The sequence below is a fragment of the Humulus lupulus genome, chromosome 3, assembly GCF_963169125.1.
Source record: "Humulus lupulus chromosome 3, drHumLupu1.1, whole genome shotgun sequence".
In the NCBI taxonomy this organism is placed as follows: Eukaryota; Viridiplantae; Streptophyta; class Magnoliopsida; order Rosales; family Cannabaceae; genus Humulus; species Humulus lupulus.
Window position 1 is genome coordinate 205,154,256 of NC_084795.1, and position 17,957 is coordinate 205,172,212.

The following is a 17,957-nucleotide window of genomic DNA, read 5'->3' on the forward strand; positions in this document are numbered from 1 at the left end:
TAGATATATGTGAAATATCCAAATATGTAACATATTTGGTGTTACAAATTTAATCACAAATTTCTAACTTCCAAATATTAACATTGTGTAAATTTGTTGCTACACAATATTGAGATGAATTTCTTAAAGTCATAAGAGATATGACTGTTAGAGATGTGATTTTAACTCACATAATGTGTATGGAAGTTACAAAATCAAGTGGGAATGAATGTGGAACGTTTTGGCAAAGTTGGAAAATTGGTTGCTAAAACAACTTCTTGGGCTGCGGCTTGAGTTTGTCAGGCAGCGACCCAAGAGGCAAAAACACATCATGGGTCGTGGCTTGTGTTTTTTAGGCCGCGGCCTAACCGGCTGACAACATTTTCCAAACTTCGGTTTTATCCAATTTTGAACATTTTCAATAGCCAAGTAACTCCCAAATCTCTATTTTAATTCCATAAACATCCAATAAATCATTGGTAACAGCCATGGGGGTTGGTGGAATTTGAAATTCAAAGGGTGTCTCGAAAATCTATAAATAGGAGCCTATTGCTCACTTGAAAGAAACAACTTTTCTATCCACTAGAGCACTTGGCTAGAAACACCTGGAGGCTTGATTATTCCATAAAGCATTTCCAAAATCTGTGAGAGATCCCTTAGTGCTTGAGTTAGGGGGAAATAAGGTTTTGGACAAAGGTTTCAAACCTTGATCAAGTTGGTGATCCCCAACATTCCTCACTTTGGTTGTGTGAGTGAGAGTTCTTTGTTCATTGTTCTTGTTCTTGTTCTTTTATTCTATTGCTTTTCATTTCTTCTATTATTCTCTATTTACTCTTTTATATGTATCTTTTATGTTAGAGTTGTAATCTCATCTATATCTTTCATTCTACTACTTCTAGTTTATTTGTATCTTTTTGTCTTAGAGTTGTATTTTCTACTTCTATCATCTTTTACCTCTTTCTCTATATTTATATGTATTTTTTGTCATAGAGTTGTAACACTTTTTAATCAATCAATATTTATTTGTAATATTTTGTTTAGATTTGTAATTATCTTACCATTTCCATTGAGGCAAAAACTATTTTTCCTAACAGTTTCTGTCATGAATTGATTTAATTGGTTAGGTTGAATTGTTGGCGAGATCATTGGAGGATGTGGTCATGGATGAGATGGGCATGTGTTTGGATAATAATAAGGCCTAGAGTGAAGTCCATGAGTCGGTTGGTGAGGTGGGTGTTGAGGTGGATAATGTGGTTGTAAACTTTGGTTACTTTTCCAAGACAGGTTGGGGTGATTCTTCCACGCAGAATTTTATGTATTTGAGTAAGTGTTGAGTGCAGGTCTTGGAAAGTTATCAATAGCTTGTGCCTGTTCCAAAGGCAAACTGTTCACATCTATTGAACAACTATCAGTGCTTAGGCATTATTCATAAGAATGTGGACCCCCAAAAATCTCACAACTCATTACATTTTGTACTTGTATTGCTTGGGCAGTGAGGTTATTTTGCTACAATTGCTTGCTTAAAGATGCCACTTTAGCGATCAGTAAAGGAATAGGATCGACCTCTAAGACTCCTGCCACCTTCTTATTCTCATGCCCAATAGCCCAACTGCAGTTATTCATGGCCATCTCTTCCAGTAATTCATAAGCTTCATTAGCGCTTTTTCTCATAAACGCTCCTCCCGATGCTGCATCAATAATTGTCCTTGTTTTTCCTCCCAAACCATTATAAAATGTATGCACCCGCAGTTACTTCTCTATTCCTTGATATGGGCACTTCCTTTGCAACTCTTTGAAACATTCCCATGCCTCATATAAGGACTCCCCATCCAACTAATGAATGTTATTAATCTCTCCTCTATATCGGGCTGAATTTGCAGGGGGAAAATATTTACCAAGAAATTTCTCGGCCAAGTCTTCAAAAGTGGCAATAGAGTTGGCTTGTAATAAATTCAACCAACTCTTAGCTTTGTCTCTTGAAAACGTGAATAATCTTTATCTGAAAGCATCATTACTCACCCCGTTCATTTTGAATGTTGCACGCAGCTCTAAAGAATTGGTAATGTGGAAATTTGGATCCTCATTTGGTCATCCCCTGAACTGTACACAATTATGTACCATCTAAATAATCGAGGGTTTCATCTCCAAATTATTCGCCTATATAGTAGGAGGAAGAATACTTGAATGTATCCCCGTAACAGTCAGGAGTACATAATTTATCAATGGCGGGTCAGTCTCAGCTGCTACATTACCCTCATTACCCATATTTGCATTGTTGTTGCAACCATTATTCACATTCTCAGCCATGGCAAAATCCAACATTTTCTTTATCTTTCAATTTTGTCTGCACGTTCTTTCAATTTAAAGATCTACTGGTATGAGTTCCCTTTGTCTACTTCCCTGCGTATACCAATAATTCCTGAAACTCAATACAGTCACAATCTGAATGAGTACTTATAGTAAAAACCAAAGTAGAACAAAAAATAATAAATTTTGATATTGGATATTAATCCCCATCAACGGCACCAAAAACTTGATTAGTAAATTATGATGCGCAAGTATACACAATCGATTCAAGTAATATAGATAGTAAATAAGAATCGTTCCCATAGAGACTATAACCCAATTACCAATAATTGCTTTTTACTTTCTATTTGGCAAGTAAAATTAAGATGAATAAATCTAACTACAAACACAATTTAAATAACTGAAACAAAACCACTATTCAAAGGATAAAAATCAATAATAAGAAGACCTAGGGTATTAACTTCATCAACTTTTCATTCTATTAGTTTTACTAATTAGTTCTAAATCTTTTCTTCCTATTCTAATAGCAGGTTAACAAAAATTGATTCCTATTCTTTTTCAAGATATAAGATCTCAACCTATATGCATGTTTCTACATCTCTTTGATAAACTTAAACACATAGCAGACATTAAGTATAGAAACCTAATTTGTACACAAGCCATACAGGTACTTTCATCCAATATTTAACCTATGTCTATATAATGATAGCATATTCAATTCGCATCTTTCGAATTTTGAATCAAAATCATAAATCAAGCAAATATTGATCAGATATTTACTAGAATTAAGCAAACATTATATAGATTAGAATAAATAAGATGAATCAATAGAACATCATAATAACATTAAATAGAAATCCAAGCAACTATATTATACCCTAGAGAAGGAATTTAGTTCATATCATACATGACTAAAACCACAAAATAATTATCCATACTAATACAATCCAAAAGCTTGAAGAAGAAATAAAAATATGAAATCCAGAAAAAAAAAGTTCTCAGAATCTGAAGTGCTCTCTAAATTAGTAATTAAAAATCTGACCTAAACCTACTAAAGTTTGAATTTATATTAAAAAAAATCGAATTCTTCTTTGTTGGCAAGGCGGGTCGCGACTTGGCCTTTCTTAGGTCACAGTCCGAGTCTTTTTTCAGGCACTCCAAAATCTGGTTCAGTCTTCAGGCATCGCAACCCTCTTCACCCAGGTCGCGACCTGCGTGTTGATGCACCTCCTGGGTTTTCCTCTTACTTCTTCTAGCGCCACGACTCTATTGACCAAGTTGTGGCCCTAATTCCTCTCAGCAAACCTACAGCCTCTAACTTTGCTAGAGTCGCGACCCTTAAGACCATGCCGCGAATTTAATTCTATTTTTTCAAATTTTAACCTTTTGACATTCTTCCTTCATCAAAAACTTATTGTAATTCATCCTTAATGCCAATTTGAGTCGAACAACCACCAAAATCTCTATTTTCCACCATTTTCTCTTCTTTTCACATCTAACTCCTTATTCATAGCACCTACCTACAACAAAGACAAACACAAGCGTAATATTGCACAAAACAAACAAAATGACTCAAGATTACCACAAAAACACATCTTAAAACGACACTAAAATGGAGTTATCAGTTGGTATTAATAAATTTTTAAAAACCCAATTTGTGCTACTTATCTCTAATTTACACATTTAATACCAACAATTGGTACGAGAGAAGTCTACATATATTTAAATATATTTTAAATGTTGTGTGGGTTTCTTGCATTTGATATATGTATATTGAATGGATAGATATGTTTTTTGAATTTATGGTTGAATGATAAATCGTTAATTATATGGTGCTATTGGGTTAGGAATTTGATTTACTAGATTCTGTGTAAGCCTGCATAGGATTTTATTTTAAAAATTTGTACAAAAATAAGAGAAAGGAAACAAGACTATGGCCTGAGCCCTAACTGTACGCACCAGGCCTAGGCGCACGACAACCTGCGCACCTAGGCGCACGGCCAGCCGCGCCACTTCACATCCTTATGGCTCCCTATGCACACGCGCCCTGCATGCCTATAGCCCAGCCCCGTGGCTCTCTGCGCATCCGCACCCTGTGCGTCTGTAGCCAACCAGAGCCACCTGCATAGCCACCAACCCGAGCCCTTGGTTCCCATGGTGTCGTCAGCCTTTATGATCTAGGGCACCAATCTTCTTGGTGCAGAAAGCTAGATCCTATTTTTGTGCAATTAATCTTTTATTTAATTAATTTTTATTAAAAAATTCAAATATCTTTTAGTTGATTAAGATTTTATCTTAAGTTTAAATAATTATTTGAATTTGATTCTTTAATTATTTAAATTCAACTAAATTAAAAAGATGAAAAAAATAGTCATTTAATTAAAATTTAGTTTTAATTAAATAAATTAATTGGAACGTTAGTTTCTAATTAATTAGCTGGCCTAACAAATTTCTAAAGATTAGCATAAAAGCCTAAAAGAGAGGAGAAGCATTCTTGGAGTTTTGAAAACAACCTAAAGCCTATTTTGTAATTTTATTTCCATTTTTTCAAAGGTTGTAAATTTAGAAATACCCAATAGTACTCAGTTCATCATTTATTGTTAATTTATTTATTGTATTTATCTAAATAAATGTTAATTAATGTTTGACTGATAACATGATCATGCATCAGTCAATTACATGCTATTCATGAAACCTCACACAATTTTCATTAATCATGCATCTTTTAGAAACATGATTATTTAGGATTGTCCTAACTCTTTATGTGAATTGTTTTGGAGAAATCAATTGCATATAAACTGCTAAGTATTAAATTAGTTAAAATTTGGTAACTCACACCATAATAAAGGCAATAGTTATTATAGGTGTTTAAGATAACCAACATTATTTAAAAAGTGTTTTAGTAAAGTTAGTTGAATATAATGGGTAATTATCTAGACCACATTAATTGTAGAAACAGACTCTTTTATAATTAAATGCATTTTATAATTAATTACATTCATAGGTTACTAATAAACTAGCAATTAATTTTGAATTAATTGATTAGTTTAATAAAACACATTATTTCTAAAATAGTAAGTGGGAGAAGGTGAACATCTCAATGTGACCTATGGTCTCTATTATTACTACAACACCGTGAGATATGAATAGGGCCTCGAGGCAGCTTTGTTTCCATCCCACTAAGGAAGGAGTTTAGACATATTAATATCAAGGTTGGCTTCTTACAAAGGTTGGAAGGTGATCGAGAAAATATGATACGCAAGTATACGTAGTCGTGTCAAGTAGTAAATTCCAGAAGAACGGATATCGTCCCACAGAGACTAACTTCCAATTATCACTAATTGATTTTCAAATTCTATTTGGTGAATTAAAATTTAAGTGAATAATTAAAAGTAAAAGAAATACTATTAACTATGAACAAAAATTAAAGAACTAGAAACAAAACAATGAATCACTTAATTAAAATTCAATAATAAAAGGCCTAGGAATTAATTTCATCAACTGTTCTGTTGACGCGGCTCTTCGCCAACAGGTAATTAATAGAATAAAGAGTGGGATTAGTGCTAAGTAATGAACTGTAACAGATGAATGATCTTAAAATAAAGCGATGACATGAATACTTTTTTAGGTGGTTCAAAGATTAAAATCCACCAGCCACCAGCCAATATTATTGCTATTTCTCCGGTATTCTTTACAGGGTGTTTCTTTACACAATCGAATCCAACCCTTTGCAACTCCCTGGGTCTCCATATTTATAGGGAGTGGGCACCTTAGGGTTGGCAAAGGGGGGGGGGGGTCATCCCGTGACCTTCTTACCCATCATGTCACTTCTGTGACATTCATGATTAATTCCTAAAACCTGACAAAGGAAGTATGGTCTAATCAATAGGTGAGGGGGATAATGGGTCGCACGGCCCAACCCAGTCGTGGGTACCAGAATACACACGTTTATGCTGCGTGTCCGAGAATTTAGGGATATATCAGACACATGATGTCTATATATGCACGTTTACATTGCGTGGTTGACTTTATAAGGGGTCACCGATGCCAACTCAAGCTTGTACCTCGAGCTTGTTGTCCTCTTAGCCCGTGATGTCCATACTTCTGACTTGATTCCTTAGTAATCTTAGTAAGTCTTTGGTTACCTCGAGCTAAGGAGGTAGGACCTGGTAACAGCAGCCCCGGGTACGTGTCATCCACGTGGCTGATATAATTATGCCATATCTCAGCTCGCTAATAGCCCGTGGATAATTAGGACGTACATTTGTCCCCCAAGCCTCTGCTCGTGGCACATGATGTCACCTGGGGCCACAGTGGGGGCTTTTTGGCTTCTTTGTGGACTCTTCACATTCCGCCCATTACGCAGGCGCCGAGTACGTGGAGCATCGTGGTTGGTGACGATACGTCTTCCGAGAACTGCATTAAATGGCCTAGCCTATACTCGGCCATTGTTTCGCCTTTCGAGTAGTGATCCTCGTATCCTACATCAAGGCGATCCAACGGCCCTCCTCACTTGGCCTCTTACGTATATAAAAGGGGTGGCCACCCTTCGCATGGGCCACCCGTTCTTTTGAAAATTTTCTCATTTCTTCATCTTCTTCTTTCTTCTTAGTCTAAAAAAACCCACTCTTTCTTCCGGTTACTGTTCCCAGAGTTCCAGAAATTCAGGCACGAGAGCTCCTTTGAGACTTTGGCTCCAGCAATTTTAGCAGGACTCTAACCTAGAATACCCTTTCAGTCTCACCACAGCAAAATATTTTGTAAGTCCCCTGCTTGTGCATGCTTTTACATTTTTTCCTTCACTGTTGTTTAGGTAGATTGTTCCTGTAGTCGCATGCAGTATTTTGCTGGTTTTTTTTGTTGGTATGATATGCGTAGGTTTTTATCCTAGGGCATCGACTGTAGAAAAAACCACTTAGGGGCATGACTCATAGGGTACACTTTCTGGGGAAATTTTCTGGGTAGAATTCTTGTATGCCTGTTTGAAATAACCAGTTTTTAGGGTGCAAAACCGGGTAGCTTAGGGGACACGCATTACAAGCGGTTTTGCACTGTTTGCCTACTGAAACTTTCCTTCCAAGGCAAACTGTTACCCTGACCCTCCTGACACACGGATTCCGAGTAATCGGGAATCCGTTGGGAGCACAGGCGCGTGTTCATAGAACCGCGTGGTCTCACTCTCCACGAGCTGAGATTACCTCAGTCCGTGTAAAGGAAACACTTCGCTAGATTCTTTCTTATGCTTAGGTCACCCTTTCTAAATTTTCTTCTTTTGTTCGCTAAGTGACCAAATGGGATGAAAGAAAAGCGCACCCAAGAATAATGTTGGCAGCTCGTCCTCCCAGCAAGCCAACAAGGGAAAGGAGGTGGTCACGGACTCTCCAATCACCATTTTCGGTCCAGCCGTGGAGCAGGAGCTCGAGGTGGGCCCGACGATTTCTTCGAGGTCGAGAGGATCGTCTCAAAGGTCACCACCCAGGGGAAAGTGAATAAGATATTCCTTTCCCACAACATTGAAATAGGGAGGGACGCCCTAGATGCCCGACCTCCTTTCGAAGGTGAGCGGAGCTGCACGCCGCTCGATGAGGAGTACGCCGCTTGGAGCGACGAGCACCTCAAGGCTGGGGCCTTCCTCCTGCTGGACCAGTACTTCGTGGATTTTCTTAATTACGTGAAGCTGGCTCCTTTCCAGCTCCCCCCTAACTCATATCGTTTGTTAGCGGGGCTGAAATACTTATTCCTGAAGCAGGAATGGGAGGTCCCCTCACCAGCGGACATCCTTTAGTTTTTCTGCCTTAAGGCCAGCTCGGAGCAGCGGGGGCGAGGTGACGGGTTCTACTATCTGACCTGCTTCCCAAATTCGGCTGCAGTCATCGAGCTGCCCAGCCACCCCAACGATTTTAAAGACCAGTTCTTTATGTCCAAGGGGTTTCGCAACTACAAACACCACTATTTCAACCACCCTCGTAAGTATCTTTTACTCTTAGCTTGAAGTTGATTACTGATTAGCTTCTTTTATTAGTTCCAGACTTAGAAACCATCATGCAGTCATTTTTGCGAGGACGGCCAAGTCCGTGACCCTTGGGGGTCAATACGAGACATTGGCGGGGCTGCCCACAAGCGAAAAGGACTATCGCCAGCTCGTGTCCGATGAGACAATCCTGGCATGCAAGCTAATCCCTCCAGGCCAGACTTTGGCCTTGAGGAGACCACGGGGCCTTCCTCCAGCCCGCGAGATGGCGCCCATCCCCGAGGAGGAGACCACGGGGGAGGAAGAGCACGAGGAGGACGAGGTGCCCCTCGTGCGGTGGAAGCGGGTGTTGGAGGTCGCCCGAGAAATAGACGTGGAGAGGGCCCAGTCCGGGGTAGCAGCCGGCCCCTCCGACCAAGGTAATCCTTATCTGTTTAGGGACTTAGATAGGGCCACTGCAAACCTTCGGCTAGCTAGGTTCAATCCCAGCCAGCCCGTTCACTACCATCGAAGTGACCCAAACCGCGACATAACCTTACTCCAATGCGTCCACCAGCTCGTGCTGGGATATGACATGAGCTGCCCTAGGGGTAACGTAGTCATAGATAAGACCCTAGCCTTTAGGTCGGCCTTTTTTTAGGAGTACAGGAACAACCTTCGGTCGTGGCCCTCCCTCTGGGAGGGTGTAGTAGCTCCAGGTCTTAGGCAGTACGCAAAAGAGTCTAGTCCCAAGCCAGATTCGGACCCAGAGCCTCTTCCAGCCCGCGAAGTCGTTATCTTAGACTCCCCTGCTGCAGCTCCGAGGCCGGTGGTCGTGACTATAGATTCCTCCTATAGCTCGGAGAGTAGGATCCCTTTCAATACATACTTGAGCTTTGTTTTCCCTTTTATTTTTGTTGTTTTGCATAAATATTTTTACATGTATATTAATGCTTTGTCTTTGCTTCTATAGAGGAGATGTCTCAGCCCGGGAACAAAGATTTGCGAGCTATGTTCCCTGGAGGTAACCCTTATTCCGGGGCTTCCGGGCCTATGGTGAAAAAGCTCCGGCTGGTAAAGAAAGCCCTCGGGACTACCTCCAAGTCCCCTACAGGGGAAAAACCAAGCCCCGACTGCCCAGGAGAAAGTGCCTCCACCCCCTCCTGCAATGGAGAAGATGCTCCCACCTCCTCCGCAAGCTCCCGCCTTTGTTCGGGAAATGGAGGTGCCACCCGGGACCTTGTCGATCACAACCCCCAAGGTACGCGTCCCGGTGAATCCCCGGGCCTTGGAGAAGATCCCCGATGTCTTTCGGGGGACGGTCTATGAGACGGCGAGCAACACCATGGACCATTATTACAATGTCGCTGAGAGGGACCTGCAGGCGATTTAAACAAGGAGCCCGGAGAACGTGATGGAGTCTTCACTGGGGATGGCTCTCACGGTAAGTTGGTCTTGCCATTGGTATTCCTTGCTCGTGAGCATCACATTTTTTTTTTATCTAAGGTAGTTGCCTTATTATCTTTTGGTCTTGCAGGGTGCTTTGGCTCTCCACCAGAGCATACCCCGATCTAGGGCCAGGCTCGAGGATATGAGGGGCGAGCATTAGACTGCTTTGGCTGCCCTTAAGACTGCCCAAAAGCAAGAATAGGACGCCAAGAATGCCCTGGCGACCGTGCAGGCTGAGCTGGATGCATCTCAACCTAAGCTACAGGAGGCCGAGGCTACCAAGGCCGCCTTAGCCGATGCGAGAACTAAGCTCGAGGAGGCCAGGGCTGCTTGGGCCGTACTGGACGCCGCGAAAGCTGAGGCAGAGGAAGCCAAGGCTGCCCTGGCAACGGAGAAGGCAGCTTCCAGCTCCTCCATGGAAGCTATGATGTACCACTGATGGGTCTTCAACCCAAATGGTGACTTCTCCTTTATGGGGTCGGACGCGTGGGAGTCCTTCCTGGAGAAGTTCAAAGCTCGCCTTCAGCAAGAGGCGCCCCCCGAGACCAGGGAGACTTCCACAGCCGCCGAGCAAGAGGGCGAGGTGGTGACCTCATCGGAGCAGCCTGCCGGGGCCTAGGACTTCTCTTTTCTTTTTACCATTCATACATTCTTTTTTGTAACTTTGTATTATGAGGTTTTCTAACCTTGAGACAATTGGTATTATCAACTTTATTTTTAATTGATTTACATCCCTTTGCCTCTATCTCATTTCTCTTTTATGCATCTTGGTAATAGTCTTAGTTTTTGTTGGTGTTGTGATTGGCACCTTATGCTTTTCTAGGGAAAAACATGCTAATCAACTTGAGCGAACTTCTAAGAGTTAAGTCCTGGTTATACTCAGGACGTTAATTTGAAAACTTAGTTCGCGTTAATACTTTATCAATATCTCGTGCTTTTTAAGAAAAGCAATGATCAATCAATTTGAATTAACCTAAGTTTTCGGACCTGGTTACATCCAGGACGTTAATTTGAAAACTTAGTTCGCGTTAATCCTTGATTAATATCTTGTGCTTTTTAAGAAAAACACCGATCAATCAATTTGGATTAACTTCTAAGTTTTAGGACCTGGTTACATCCAGGACGTTAATTTGAAAACTTAGTTCGCGTTAATCCTTGATTAATATCTCGTGCTTTTTAAGATGACTTGGTTGTATCCAGGCACCGTATGCCCCCCAAGTAATTAGGAAAGGGTCTTTCGTGGTTACTTGAGATTACATCCACAAATATACATAATAATGGAAAAAGATTTAATTCTCATTATTTAATAAACAAAAGATGGCCTTTCTGACTAAGCCTTACAAAGGTATCAATGATAATACTTCTTCAGATGGATGGCGTTCCAAGTTCGTGGGAATGCTTCTCCATTAAGCCGAGCTAACTTGTAGGTTCCTTCTTTTATGACCTCATTTATTTGGTATGGCCCTTCCTAGCTCGGTCCCAATACTCCGTCTTTGGGGTCCTTACTTGCTAAAAAGACTCTCCTGAGGACCAGGTCGCCAATGCTAAAGGCACGTTTTCTGACCTTTGAGTTGAAATAACGAGTGATTTTTTGCTGATAATGCGCGAGCTGGAGCTGTGATTCTTCTCGTCTTTCATCAATCAGGTTGAGGGACGCGCAGAGCAGTTCGTGATTGCGGTCCTGGTCATATGCCTGGACTCTATGTGAGGCTACCTTTGCTTCGACAGGGAGGACTACCTCACTCCCGAAAGCTAGGGAGAAAGGAGTATGACCTGTCGGAGTTCGATGCGAGGTCCGGTATGCCCACAGTACCTGGGGGAGCTGCTCTGGCCAGACTCCCTTGGCTTCGTCCAGTCTTTTCTTAAGACTCGCCTTTAGCGTCTTATTGATGGCCTCGACCTGCCCATTTGCCTGGGGATACTCCACAGAAGAGAAGCTTTTCATAATGTCGTGCCTCTCACAGAATTCAATGAAGAGGTCGCTGTCGAACTGCGTTCCATTCTCTGATACGATCTTTTTTGGCAGCCCGAACCGGTAGATGATGCTTTTGACCACAAAATCGAGGATTCTCTTTGAAGTGATTGTTGCCAAGGGTTCTGCCTCTGCCCACATGGTGAAGTAGTCGATAGCCACCACCGCATAACAGACTCCTCCCTTTCCAGTAGGGAGGGCGCAAACCAAGTCGATTCCCCAGACCGCGAATGGCCACGGGGACGAGATCATCTTCAGCTCGACTGGGGGAGCTCAGACAACGGTGGCGAATCGCTGGCACTTGTCACATTTCTTGACGTAAGAGATCGAATCCTTTGACAGAGTGGGCCAGTAATACCCTTGCCTTAAGATCTTCAGAGCCAAGCTTTGCCCCCAGTGTGATCTCCGCAAAAATCCTCATGCACTTCTTGCAAAATGGTCTTTGCTTCGCCTGGCAGAACACACCGTAGGAGGGGTAGAGAGTGCCCATGCTGGTATAGCATCCCATCTACCACCGTATACCTTGGAGCCTGGTAAAGTATCCGCCTTGCGTCGTTACGCTCCTCAGGTAACTTTCCTTCGGTGAGATATTCGAAGATGGGGGTCATCCAGGTTGGTCTGGCGTTGATCATCTCGACCTCCGCCATGACTTCTTCTATGCTTGGTTTCTCCAAGAACTCTACAGGTACTAACCCCAAAGTCTCCGTCTCCCCGGAGGTAGCGAGCTTTGCAAGGGCGTCTGTGTTGGCATTCTGCTCCCGCGGTAATCGCTCGATTGAACCCCGTCCGAATGCAGACAACTCGACTTTTACCTTGGCCAGGTAAGCAGCCATCTTGGTTCCCCGTGCTTGGTATTCACCCAGCACCTGGTTTACCACGAGCTGGGAATCGCTGTAACATTGAACGGAGCTAGCTTTTAGCTCTTGGGCCACCCTTAGCCCGGCCAGTAAAGCTTCGTATTCAGCCTTGTTGTTGGATGCCTTGAACTCGAATCTCAATGCCAAGTGGAATCTATGTCCTTCTGGGGATATCAAAATGATCCCAGCCCCGGAGCCATTCTCATTAGATGAGCCATCTACGAAGACCTTCCATGAGGTGGCCTGGGGTGAGTCTTCCACCGGATCTTCTTGGAATCTTGTGCATTCTACCACAAAATCAGCCAGGGCCTGGCTTTTTATCGCAGTTCATGGAGTGTACAAAATTTCAAACTGGCTGAGCTCAATAGCCCACTTCAACAGACGTCCCAATGCTTCAGGTTTTTGCAAAACCTGCCTTAAAGGTTGATCGGTTATGACATGTATTGAGTGGGATTGGAAATACGGCCTGAGCTTTTGGGAGGCCGTAATGAGATAGGAAGCCATCTTCTCCATCAACGGATACCTGGACTCAGCTCCGAGAAGCCTCTTGCTGATGTAATAGACTGGCTTCTAAACCTGGTCTTCTTCTTGGACCAATACAACACTAGCTGCGTCTTCTGTGACAGCTAGGTAGAGGAAAAGAGGCTCTCCCGCCGTTGGTTTAGACAATACGGGTGGCTCGGCTAGATGTGCTTTCAGGTCAAGGAAGGCACGTTCGCATTCCTCGATCCATTCGAACTTCTTATTCCCTCGGAGCAGGTTGTAGAATGCAGGCACTTGTCGGTGGATTTAGAAATAAATCGATTGAGGGTCGCCACCCTTCCTGTCAGGCCTTGAACGTCTTTTCACGACCGAGGTGAGGGCAGCTCGACCAACAACCTGATCTTATCGGGGTTTGCCTCGATTCCTCTGGTATTGACAATGAAACCCAGGAATTTGCCAGATGCGACCCCGAAAGTGCACTTCTGCGGGTTAAGCCTCATGTCGTACTCTCTCAGTATCTTAAAGCATTCTCCCAGGTCGGAAACATGGTTATCGGCAGTTTTCGACATGACCAGCAAGTCGTCAACGTACACTTCCATGTTCTTCCCGATTTGGTTGGCAAACATCCTGTTTACTAATCTCTGGTATGTAGCCCCAGCGTTCTTCAGCCCGAACGGCATGACCTTGTAACAATAGACATTAGTTGAGGTCATGAAGCTAGTGTGCTCCTGGTCCGCTGGATTCATGGCGATCTGATTATAGCCCGAGTACACATCCATAAAGGACATGAGCTCGTGCCCCGCCGTGGCATCTACCAATTGGTCGATCCTTGGCAAGGGAAAACAATCTTTAGGGCAAGCTTTGTTCATATCGGAGAAGTCGATGCAGGTCCGCCATTTCCCATTGGGCTTTTGGACCAACACAGGATTAGCGACCCAGACCGAGAACTTAGCTTCGTGGATAAAGCTACACTTTTTGAGCCGGGCTACTTCCTCTTCTAGGGCTTCAGCTCAGGTTGTTCCTAGGCGCCTTTGTTTATGGGATTTCGCTGGCACGCTCTTATCCAAATGGAGGGTGTGCATGATGACACTCGAGCTGATTCCCACCATGTCCTCGTCACACCATGCGAACACCTCCAGGTTCTCCTACAGGAACTTGATCAGCTCCGCCTTTCTCTTGCCACTGAGGTTTTTCCCGAGCTTAACCATCCGTGAGGGATTCTGTGGATCAATATTTACCTCCTCGAGCTCTTCAATAGCTTGGAGCTCGGACTTATCCTTGCCTACTCTGGGGTCAATATCATCAGTTATGATGATATTTTCCCCTTCGGTACTCTGAGGTTTTTCAATCTCAAGATTAGGCAAAGGTTCCTGAGATTCCTCATTTCCACTCTGGACGATCATCGTTAACTGCCTGGGTTTTACTTTCCCCTTCATGGAAATGTTGTAGCATTTCCTGGTAGCAAGATGATCGCCACGGACCATGCATATCCCCATGGAAGAGGGGAATTTCAGCACGAGGTGGCGGATGTAGGTAACGGCTTCAAACGCTATAAGTGTAGGTCGACCCAAAATGGCATTGTATCCGGCGGGACAATCGATGACCACAAACTCGAGGAGTTTCGAGACTGTCCGAGATCCCTCTCCCCAGGTGATCACTAGCTCGATCATTTCTATTGCCACCAATCCTTCTCCAAAGAATCCATAAAGCATCATGGAGGTTCCTTTCAGCTCGGTGACAGACAAACCCATCTTCTCAGCGTGGACCGAAACAGTAGATTTACCGAGCTCCCATTATCGACCAGCACTCTCCTAACTCTCCGATTAGCGAGCTGCACTACTACGACCAGAGGGTCATTATGAAGGAACTGGACATGGCTGGCATCTTCTTCAATAAATATGATTGGTTGACTCTCCAATCGCTGCTGCTTTGGTAGATGCTGCTCAAGGACAAACTCCACTCCATTATGAGCTTTAAGTTCGTTGACGTATCTCTTTTGGGCACCTATGCTCATGCTAGCCAGATGGGGACCTCCAGAGATCGTGGAGATCTCTCCTCCTATCACAGGAGGGGGGACGTCCTGATCTACCCGAGACCCGGGCTGACTGATCGGGACTTCCGGAGCTAGATGGCCTGCGGGAACTCTATTCCACGCATACTGAGCCAATGGCCTGGCTCTGATGAGAGTTTCGATTTCATCCTTCATGTGCCTACAGTCATTGGTATTATGTCCAATGTCATTGTGGAACTGACAAAACTTGGAAGGGTCTCGCTTACCCTTCTGGTGCTTTAACGACTCCGGCTTCTTCTAGGGGAGGCGAGCAGAATTTGCTAGGAAGATGTTCTCCCTAGAGTGGGTGAGCTCCGTATAAGCCGCGTAGACCAACTTAAATTTTTCTACGGACTTGTTCTTCTTTGGGCCGTGCTAGTTGGCCTCGCTGCTCCCCTTTCTCTTGCCTCCACCAAACTGGTTATTCTGCGTAACGGTCTAGGTCGCTGTCACGACCTCCGTTCCCACTCCAGCGGGCTGTTCAAGGACCTGGCTGGTTCCTGGAGCTGAGGCTTACACCTCCTCCAGGTTGATCCACCCCTGGGCCCTATTTAGGAATTCATTGACGGTGCTGACTCCCTTCCTTTGTATCTCTTTCCAGTGTCCCCCTCCAACAAGGATTCCAGTCCTCAAAGCCATGAGCTTGGGGCTGTCATCTGTGTCTCTGGCCCAAGCAGCGACGTTCACGAATCTGCTCAGGTAAGCCTTCAGAGGCTCGTCGGGTTGCTGCCTCACGTTTTCCAGGGTGTCGGTCTTGATGCGGGCAGCCTGGGAGGCTCGGAACGCTCTCTTGAAGTCAGTAGGGAAAGTTTTCCACGAGCTGATTGACTGTTTTTTACTCTGTTTGAACCATTGTCTGGCCAGCCCAGTCAAGGTGGAAGGAAATATTAGACACCTCAGCTCGGGACCTATGTTGTGGGCCATCATCAGGGTATTAAACATACCCAGATGATCTAACGGATCCCCGTCTCCGTTGAATTTGGACAAGTGCGGCATATGGAAACCAAGTGGATAGGCTGTTGCTGCTATGCTGGGGGTGAAAAGCCCATGTTCATCCCCCGAATCATATTCGTTTTTTTCATTTTCTGATAGGAGCTTCCTCATCAGCTCCGCCATCTGAGCCAAGCGCTCAAGGGTTTTGTCCTGATTTCCTTGGTTGTTCCGGGGCTGTTCCACAGCTCCGGATCCATTGTACGTGTTTGGTGGGTTATTATCCCTCCTATCTTGAGATAGGTTATATGGGACGTTCCCGCAGTCGCGTACCTCGGACAGGTCTTCCCTTGGGCGAGCACGGCTGCTGTTTCCCACTGAATTTCCTCTTTGAGAGTTTAGACGATCTCGGAGGTCGTCCCTCGGGGTGGCTTGAGGAATTTGCGCCGAGCTCAAGCGTTGGCGCAGGTCTCCGCCAGAAAAGTCACTTCGACGGCTTCCGGTCCAATAGCTCCCATTTGAGAAGCTTGGAGCCCGCCTCTGGGGATGAGGATCCGGGATTTCTCTGGGCGCCCTGCTACTGCTCCCATGAGCTGGAATATCTCAGACTGGCCGAGGAGGAGACGGGTATCTTATTGGTGAAGGAGGATGCCTGACCGAGGATGCAATTCTGGTCCCGTCAGGGTGGATCAGATTAGGTCGGGGCCGCTCGGCTCTACCAACCTCCAGATCCTGAGCACGGCGGTTTGAGCGCGGCGCAGGATGGCTGGCCAGGGCGGGATGTCACTGTGAGCCCTCCCCAAATCTCCTTCGGGAATTCCCTCGAGCCCTCCTAGGCGCGGTCGAGGGCAGAAGTGGGCTGGGAGTTGAAGTTCAGACTGATCGACTGTACTGTTGCTCGGCCCTTGGTAGTTCTTCAAAAGTGGTCTCCCGCTGGTGTGATGTGGGAGTAGAGTTTGACGTCGGGGGTCTGGTCGACCGGCTAGGCCTGGACCGATTACCCCGGCGGGACTTATGAGTCTCGCCTTGCCTCTTTCCGACGTTAGCGTCGGTTGTAAGAGGGGGTAGTCAGGCCAAAACCTCATGAATCTGCTGGTTAGCTTTCGCTCGCTGACTCCTCAGCTGTGCATTCTCCATTTCTACCGCCGTGTAGAAATCTGGGTTCGGATTAGGTGGCCGAGGAGCCAAACTTCCAGTGTCATCTTCGCAGATTGGCTGCTTGCCCGGCCGATGTTCAACCTTAGGGTTCTGATCGTCGGAGATGGCGGCATGATGGGCCTCCTGCCCATCACATTGGTTCACCTCGTTACCATGTCTTGAGCGAGTGACCACCATGGTTGGGTATTTGCGATAGCACTAATCTAACAGTCTCTCAATGAAAGCACCAAACTGTTCACGCAGTTCTTCGCCAACAGGTAATTAATAGTATAAAGAGTGGGATTAGTGCTAAGTAATGAACCGTGACAGATGAATGATCTTAAAATAAAATGATGACACGAATACCTTTTTAGGTTGTTCAAAGGTTAAAATCCTTCTAGTCCACCAGCCAATATTATTGCTATTTATCTGGTATTCTTTACAGGGTGTTTCTTTACATAATCGAATCCAACCCTTTGCAACTCCCTGGGTCTCCGTATTTATAGGGAGAGGGCACCTTGGGGTTGGCAAAGGGGGGGGGGCGGGGGGGGTCATCCCCTGACCTTCTTACCCATCTTGTCACTTCTGTGACATTCATGATTAATTCCTAAAACCTGACAAAGGAAGTATGGTCTAATCAATAGGTGAGGGGGATAATGGGCCGCACGGCCCAACCCAGTCGTGGGTACCAGAACACGCACGTTTATGCTGCGTGTCCGAGAATTCAGGGATATATCAGACACGTGATGTCTGATATATGCACGTTTACATTGCGTGGTTGACTTTATAAGGGGTCACCGATGCCAACTCAAGCTCGTACCTCGAGCTTGTTGTCCTCTTAGC

General features: G+C 44.6%; 1 non-coding gene across 1 annotated transcript; it reads left to right on the forward strand.

The window, feature by feature from the left end:
* Positions 1-1,738: 1,738 nt before the first annotated feature.
* On the forward strand, positions 1,739-1,844 carry LOC133828328 (small nucleolar RNA R71). The gene has a single exon (XR_009890954.1). It is a non-coding gene; the product is annotated as a small nucleolar RNA R71 (small nucleolar RNA).
* Positions 1,845-17,957: the final 16,113 nt, after the last annotated feature.